Source organism: Cebus imitator, unplaced genomic scaffold (genome assembly GCF_001604975.1).
Source record: "Cebus imitator isolate Cc_AM_T3 unplaced genomic scaffold, Cebus_imitator-1.0 Scaffold364, whole genome shotgun sequence".
NCBI lineage: Eukaryota > Metazoa > Chordata > Mammalia > Primates > Cebidae > Cebus > Cebus imitator.
The window spans coordinates 331,955-340,002 of record NW_016107679.1 but is presented as its reverse complement, the minus strand read 5'-3'; positions in this window follow the sequence as shown (position 1 = coordinate 340,002).

Sequence of the window (8,048 nt, the reverse complement as noted above, 5' to 3'; positions counted from 1 at the left end):
CAAAAAAATGAAAATAAAAATAAAACAAGTACTGGCCCCTCACTAACTCTAATGATACTTATTTTCTTAAAGTCTATTTTGTGTGATTTTTATTATACACTTTAGTTTTTTTAGTTACTATTTTCCTGTTATATCTTTCAGCCATTTTGTTTAAGTTTTAGGTTTTTCTTTTGAAAGAGCATGTAGTTAGAGGTTTTTTTGTTTGTTTGTTCCCCAATCTGACTGTCTTTCACTATAAAGTTTAGTCATTTATATTTATTATAATTATTAATATACCTAGACATATTCTACCACCCCAGTTTTAATTTTTATTTGTCCAACTTTTATTATGCTTTCCTCTTTCCTTTATTGCTTTCTTCTCAGTTGATTGGGGTGGAGCTTTTGTTTGTTTTCTTTTTCCATTTTTCTCTCTTCTATTTTAGAAGTTATTTGAATTTTTATCGGAAAATTGACTATAATGACTTAGAAAAATTGTACCCATTTTTATGAATCTGAATAAAAAATCTGCTGCAATGAATTTATGTTCATGTGCTAGCAAAGACATTGAAATTGCATATAAGTCCAAATGAAAAGATGTAGAGTCCTTTGCAGTCATAGTTGTTGTCTAATAAGCTCATATCTTGTGCTCCTGCTACTTAAATAGGTGTGGATTGTCACTAGTGCTGTATTTTCCACATTATTAAAATGAAAAATCTTATTAAAGGACAGAAAATGCAATAGAGAAAATAAGTGAACATAAAAGGTTCACTGCATGAACACCAGATGTTTAGTGTTGTGCTCACTGATTTACCGGCTTACTCTTGGCTAATATAATGCGATTATTTCTTACCAGTGAAAGCACCCTGGCTTTCTCCCACCCAAAATAAGGTCCAGAATTCCTTCATCCATCTTTAGGTGATCTTATTTCTCTTTTGGTTTAGTCACATTCACCCTTCAATAGATATCCTATAACTGAAATAGTGGGATATGGAGTTAATTCTGTTAGCACATAAACATGCAATGAAATATTATACAGTAGTGAAAATGCAGTACTTCATGTAACAATATTGATATATCTTACAAACATAATGTTAAGTAAAAAAGATAATTTGTAGGAGAATATATACAGTATAATTCCATTTACATAAGTCTGAAAGCACACCAGGGCAGAAGTGGGTAATGTAATTGATATAGCCTATGTTCTGTTTGCCAAGCAGTGTGCCTTGGTTTACAGTTGTGTCCAACCCAAAGAAGAGGAGCTTTTTTCTAATTTGCACAGAGGTTCTGAATGGGCTGGCTATGACTTTGGGTACGTGTAAAGGCATTGATAATATTTTAATTTGTATATTTGGTGATGGGTTCATGGTTTTTATTTTGTAATTTTGTGACCCCAAACCTACCAGTTCGCTTCACTAGAGTCAGTTGTTGTTGACAATTGCTTGTATATCCATCCAAAGATATTCAGTGCTTTGCAAGCATAGATAAATGTATATTTATGGTTTTGTACAAAACACAGTAGGAGCATTCTAAGACATTGTATTGGAGCTTTTTTTTCTGCCTAACAGTATATCTTAGAATTGTTCCATGGTCACAAATATAGATATACCTCATTTATAAAATGGCTATGTGGCATTCCATCTATATTATGTGCCATAATTTATTTAACTTCTTTTCTATTATGATACATTTTAGTTGTTTCCCGTCTTTTGCTTTTATGAACAGTGCTGCAATGAGCATTCCTTTACGGGTACTTTTGCCCACATGTGTGATTATATGCATAGGATAAATTCCTAGGAGTGAAAGCACTGGGCCAAACAGAATGTACTTTAACACGTAGTGCCAGATTGTTTTTAAAAGTCTTTGGCTTTTAAAACACGATTTTATTCCCTTGTTAATATAGGGAATACTCACATCTCTCACAGAAATATCATACTTTGTTATTGTAGTTCATTTGATAAGTTAAAAAGAATAGTCAATCACTGTTTTCTATTAAGAAAAGAAGATTGATCATAAACGTTATTTTAAAAATCTTTAGGGGTTCAAAGGAGGAAAGAACATCTGCTTGGGAATGAGGGGCAGATAAATTCTCATAAGAAGTAGCCCTTAAGCAGGTCCTGTAATAATAGGTAGAATTATGAAAGTTGAGATGGAGGCAGTTGGTAGAGTGTTCAAGGCAGAGAGTGTAGTATGTAAGGGCACAGAGGGTGGGAAATTGTTTTATAAGTAGCCAAGTTTGTCTAAAGAAGAGTGAGCGCATCCTGAGTAGTGACAAGAAATGTGCTAGGAATCAAAACCTACCTAGTAGACAACAAGGAATCACTTAAGTAGAGGCTTCTAGCCTTGATTGACTATTACTACTGGAAGGTTAAAAATATATATTTTGATGTTAAGCCCCTTCCCAAACAGATTATATTAGAGTCTCTAGTAGGAGCTTTCTCCCAGCACTCCGAGAGGCCAAGGTGGGTAGATCACTTAAGGTCAGGAGTTCAAGACCAGCCTGGCCAACATGGTGAAACATCGTCTGTACCAAAAATACAAAAATTAGCCAGGTGTAGTGTGGTGGGTGCCTGTAGCCCCAGCTACTCGGGAGGCTGAGGCTGGAGAATCATTTGAATTTGGGAGACAAAGGCTGCAGTGAGCTAGGACACTTAATAATAATAATAATATATTTATTTATTTTAGGGGGTACAATCATTTACCTGGTGGTTGTAATTCACAGTGAAAACTGCTTACACATCAGTGATTTGAGGCAGAGGTTGCCCTACTGCCCCAGAATTCTCCTAGGTGAGATGGTTCTCAGAGCTTGGTGAAGCATCATCTTGACACTAGGTGGAGCCATGGACTGTGATTAGGTGAAAAACTGCTGCTCCAAAGAAATAGAGGTAGAATTTGAAGAGGGAAGGAGAGTTGGAAAGCAGGTGCTCTGGTCCCTCATTTATGTTTACTTTTTAATTTCTCTTTTGTGTGTGAAAATTTTTCTACTTTTCTTTCTTTCTCTCTTCCTTTCTTGCTCTCTTTCTCCTTCCCTCCCTCCCTCCCTCCCCCCTTTCTTTCTTTCTTTCTTTCTTTCTTTCTTTCTTTCTTTCTTTCTTTCTTTCTTTTTCTTTCTTTCTTTCTCTCTCTCTCTCTTTCTCTCTCTCTCTCTTTCTTTCTTTCTCCCTCTCTCTCTCTCTTTCCCTCTTTTCCTCCTCCTCCCCTCCCCTCTCCTGCAATTCCCTCTTTTTGAGATGGAGTGTCTTTCACTCTTGTTGTCCAGGCTAGAGTGCAATGTGCGATCTCGGCTCACTACAACCTCTGCCTCCCGGGTTCAAGCCATTCTCCTGCCTCAGCCTCTCGAGTAACCGGGATTACAGGCAACTACCACCATAGCTGGCTAATTTTGTATTTTTAGTAGAGATGGGATTTCACCGTGTTTGTCTCACACTCCTGACCTCAGGTGATCCACCCACCTCGGCCTCCCAGAGTGCTGGGATTATAGGTGTGAGCCACTGGCCTGGCCATTTTCTACTTTTCAAATAAGTTACATATTTATATAGTTCTAAGTTTATAAAGTAAAAGTGCTGTAAGTCTGTGCAGTGGATATTCTCTCTATGTGCCTTCTGATCTGCTCTCTACCCTGCTTTGAGCCCCAAGAGGCTCATCTCTAAGCATGGCCAGAGATCCAAGTGCAGGAGGAGAATGGGGTGAGTGTTTCCCCAGCTCCTTCCCTGATGGGCTGTGGATCAACAGTGACTAGTTCATCTGGGAAAGGGCTATGGCTTCTGTCCTGTAGCCCCTTCTATACCTATAGCTCTCTCTGGATTCAAGCAACCACTTACTCCTCCACTTCATCCTTAGGACTGAGGTATGATAATGATTCCCCTCTGCAGGTTGCCCACTAGCAAGTGTCAGCATCCTTTGTTGGGTGCCTCAGCCCTGTCCACAACTTTGTAAATAATTATGTCACTGAACTCTGCTCGATGATGCCTTTTGAATATGCCATGTATTTCCTGCTGAGATTCTAACTGATACAGTCTCCTTCCTCACTTCTTTGTCCCATGCCAACTCAGTTCTCCTCCTGAAGCAACCAATTTTATAGGTTTCCTATATTTGTGCAATATGAGCATAAAGAAATATATCAATTCCTTTTATCCATATTTATGTAAATTGTAGTATACTATATGTCCTGTTCTGCACTGTAGTTGTTTTTTATCCCACATGATAATATATCCTAGAGATCATTTTATAATATGTAGGGGTCTTTCTTACTACCTTTCTTTTTTCCAGGTTTAGAGCCAAAATTTAATAGGTGAGAAAGAGAATAGCTCTCTGCTACATACAGGAGTCCTGGAAAGATGGGTTGCCAATTCACAGTTTGGATACAGAGGCTTTTATAAGAAACTGATAGGGGGCTGGGCATCTCATTTGTAAAAGGTGTGCATTTCTGGTAGTTCCACCCCATCCTCCTAGTGTACATGTGGGCTCTTAGCTTGAGTTACTTCATGTTGCTTTGTTTCCCTTACTACACATGTGTCAGGGTACAGAATTTTCCATTGCAGGCATGTCTGGGCCAATCTCCTATATAGTCTTTCTTATTTATGCAACTATGGATATGTCTTACACAATCCTCCTTATCTCTTGGGCAAGTTCCCTTATGTGTGCCTGCAACTTGATTTTTCAGGCTCTTCTTTTGTTGGAAAGAATTTAACCTTATTACTATTTATGGCTGCAGTATATTCCATTTTATAGGTGTAGAACTTTTAGCCAGACTCCTATCAACAGACATTTAGGTTGTTTCCAGTCACTTACTCTTACAAATGTTGCTCTAAGGAATAGCTTTGTATGTAGGTTATTTCTCCTTATTTTATAAGGAAAATGAAACAGAAAGAGATTAAGTTGTCTAAAGTTAGTCACTGGCAGAGTCTGTGTCATTGTAGTCATCAGTTAGTAGTGTAAGGCTTCACTGACCTGGATAGTCTTCATTATGAGACTGGAGTGATCTGAATCTTGCTGAGGGACCCCCACAAAATTTATTGCACATTTCTCCTCTTCTTAAATTATCACCCTTACACATTTATTTCCAAGCCTTATGGTTACAAGCATGGATTGTATAGCTACAATGATGCTAGGTTGTATTTTCTGCACCATTACTTATTAGCTGTGTGATTTGCACAAGTCACAGCCTTTCAGTGCCTCAGTTTCCTCATATATAAAATAGTTCCTCATAGTGTTGCTGAGGGCATTAAGTCCCTGGCACATGTTAAGGGCCATGTAAGCACTGACTCTTATTAGTAGTGCTCTTGTCATTCTTTTGGCTTGTGGCTGTGCCCACTTATTAACATTAAAATACAGCATGAGAGTTATCTCCTATTTCATCAGTAGTTTACCTTTTATGTAAGTGAGATTATCAGACTCCTTCTTGATAGGAAATTAGGGCGGATAATTAGGGATATGTGATATCCCAGGATATGTGAAATGGGGCCTAAATGAGAAGGGCGTTTCTGAAGATAGCTTTACTCACTTAGTAATTTTATTCTGATATTGCTGTTCACATATACTTAAAACAGTGAGACCCACAAATCCCTCTGCCTATTAGACATCCTCCCTAGATGTCCTACAATTCCTGAACTGAATTCACTGTCCATAACCCCTCCACCATTCACCATCCTTTACCAACAAAACCAAACCCCATCTTCCTCTCACAAGCCCACGTAACAAATCAATTAACACATCTCAGAATCATCCTTGACTAATCTTCTCCACATCATTCATATCAAACTTGTTATCAAGCCCTGTAAATTATTTCTTCTTAATCGTTTTTAACTTCATTCCCATCCCCTTTTCTCTTTCTCCTTCAAGACTGCGTTAAATCAAACTGCTATATTTCTGTGGGCCATTGCAGAACTTTGGTTATTTTCTCACTCTCTTGCCTCCCCTCCCTCTCCTCCTCTCTTTGTTTTGCAAATGTGTATGGAGTGGCTATTATTTATCAGGCCTGAACTGGCACAGGGATGCAAAAGTGAGTAAGACAGAGGCATCCTAAAACCAATGGCAACCTTAATGTAATCCTAATCCTCAATTAATGAAATTGTTACTCCAAAGAGAGTCAGGTATTAAACATACTGTTTTAAACATACAGTTATACAAATAATTAATTCAGATAACAGGAATCTTGTTACAGGCTCTCTCTGAAACAAGAGATTGTTAGCCCAGGCTTTATGTCTGGGTGGTGAAGGTTTCCTAGTCTCAGAAATGCATCACAACCTTTGCTTTAGAAAGTCTCCATAATGGTAAGAACTGGAGTTTGGAGGGAAAGAAGAAAAAAAAGTGGCCTGACCCTAAGGAACAGGAGAATGCCTGAGACTATCATAAATAGGGAATTGGGGGAACAGGTTTGCAGTAGGTTCTGTAAGGCTTTGGGATGTGATCACACTTTTGCATAGTTTTCCAATGACTATGACACTTGCAGTGGGAGAGGCATAGGTAGATGCCTGTGGTGGCCTGACCTGAGTGCTCTGGCTCCCAAAGCAGTGGCAAGAATTCCTTGTGGAAGACCTGTGGTCAAAAGAGAGAACTTTGTGGGAGCATCTCTGCACTCTGCCAGGGGCAGTAGGGCCTACCAAATTCCAAAGGACCAGCCAATGACCTGAGGGACCAAAGACCAGGCCCTCCTCCTTTTTCATGGGGCTGTGTAAGCCCTAGGGCCCTAGTTGGCCTGCCACTGGGTAAGTGTGATGGGGATAATAATTGCAGTTACCTCTGTGTAAGACAAATAAAAAATGCTGGCTTCACATGAACCTTATTCTATGAACTATCTATATATGGCTAGTTAATTTCTATTCTTTTCTTTTTAAAATAAAATAAACCAAAAAGGAGTTTTTTTAAAGTCACAAATTGATGTGAGGGATGATGTTGGATTTCTGTTCTAGCTCTGCTGTCCCAAGGTTTTATGTTGTCTCATCCTGAGAACAGAATTAATACAATGACTTGAGGGTTTCTTTCTTTGCTTTAATCATGTTGATTACACTCCCAGCAAAGACAATGAAAGTTGATGAGATCTATCTACATCACCAAGTGTCAGAGTTTATATAATTTGCACTAATTTCTGTAAACTCTTCCTGTAGATGAAACATGCATTTAGCAGCAAAGTTAAGTCAAGAAATACTGTATCAAGATCACATGACCAACCTGTCTGTTTGAGGCAGATCATGTGAAATTAATACCAAGATGACTTTCCCACCTGTGACTGGTGACAGTGGAAGGAGGGGGAAGGAAACTTTTCACCCTAAGAGACTCTTTATGCTAAATGAACAGGAAAACTCTCAGTCCTTCCTTTAGTAACTTGAACAGAATCTTACTTGCGACCAGGCCCCCTCCAGATGAGGAGTGAACAAGGCTTCACTAGTAAATAGTCAGCTTCTTCCATGGACCTAAGGGAGATGTTAGAGAATATACTTTATTGAATGTGGCATTTAATTACTGAAGTGGGTATATTGAGGGAGGAGTGTGAGTAGGAGAAATCAATGTAATTTTTCAACTGGAGAAATAGATTGCTGGGTGAGACAGTCAAGTAAATTAGAGGTATGGACTCTGGAGACCGAGTGCTGAACTCCTAGCCTGGCTTTGCTAGTTACAAGCCCTGTGACTTTGGGCAAATTACTCTCTGTGTCTTATATGTGAACTGGAGACAATAATGGCATCTAGCTCATAGGAGGATTATGTTATAAAGATTAAGCACATAGCATAGTGCCTGACACATGGTAAGAACTTTATAAAAAATGTTTGTTGTTGTTGCTGTTATTTTTTACATGTCAAGGCATACATATTGACTCAAACTTTGATCTTTAAATCAAGCTTCAGATCTCAGCTTTAAAGCAATTCCATGCCACATGGTAATAAATTCATGCCTATTATGTGGTTATCAGAAAGAGTTAATTAGATCACTGCAGATTTCTTCTGAGAACCAGGTGAAGAGGTTAAGAAAGAGGAGCTATGTAAGAAGGAAAATGTTGTGGACAGCCAGAAGAAATGTCTTATAACTGGTATTGTAATAAATTTTCCAGCTGATCTTATTCAAAAAAAAAAAATGA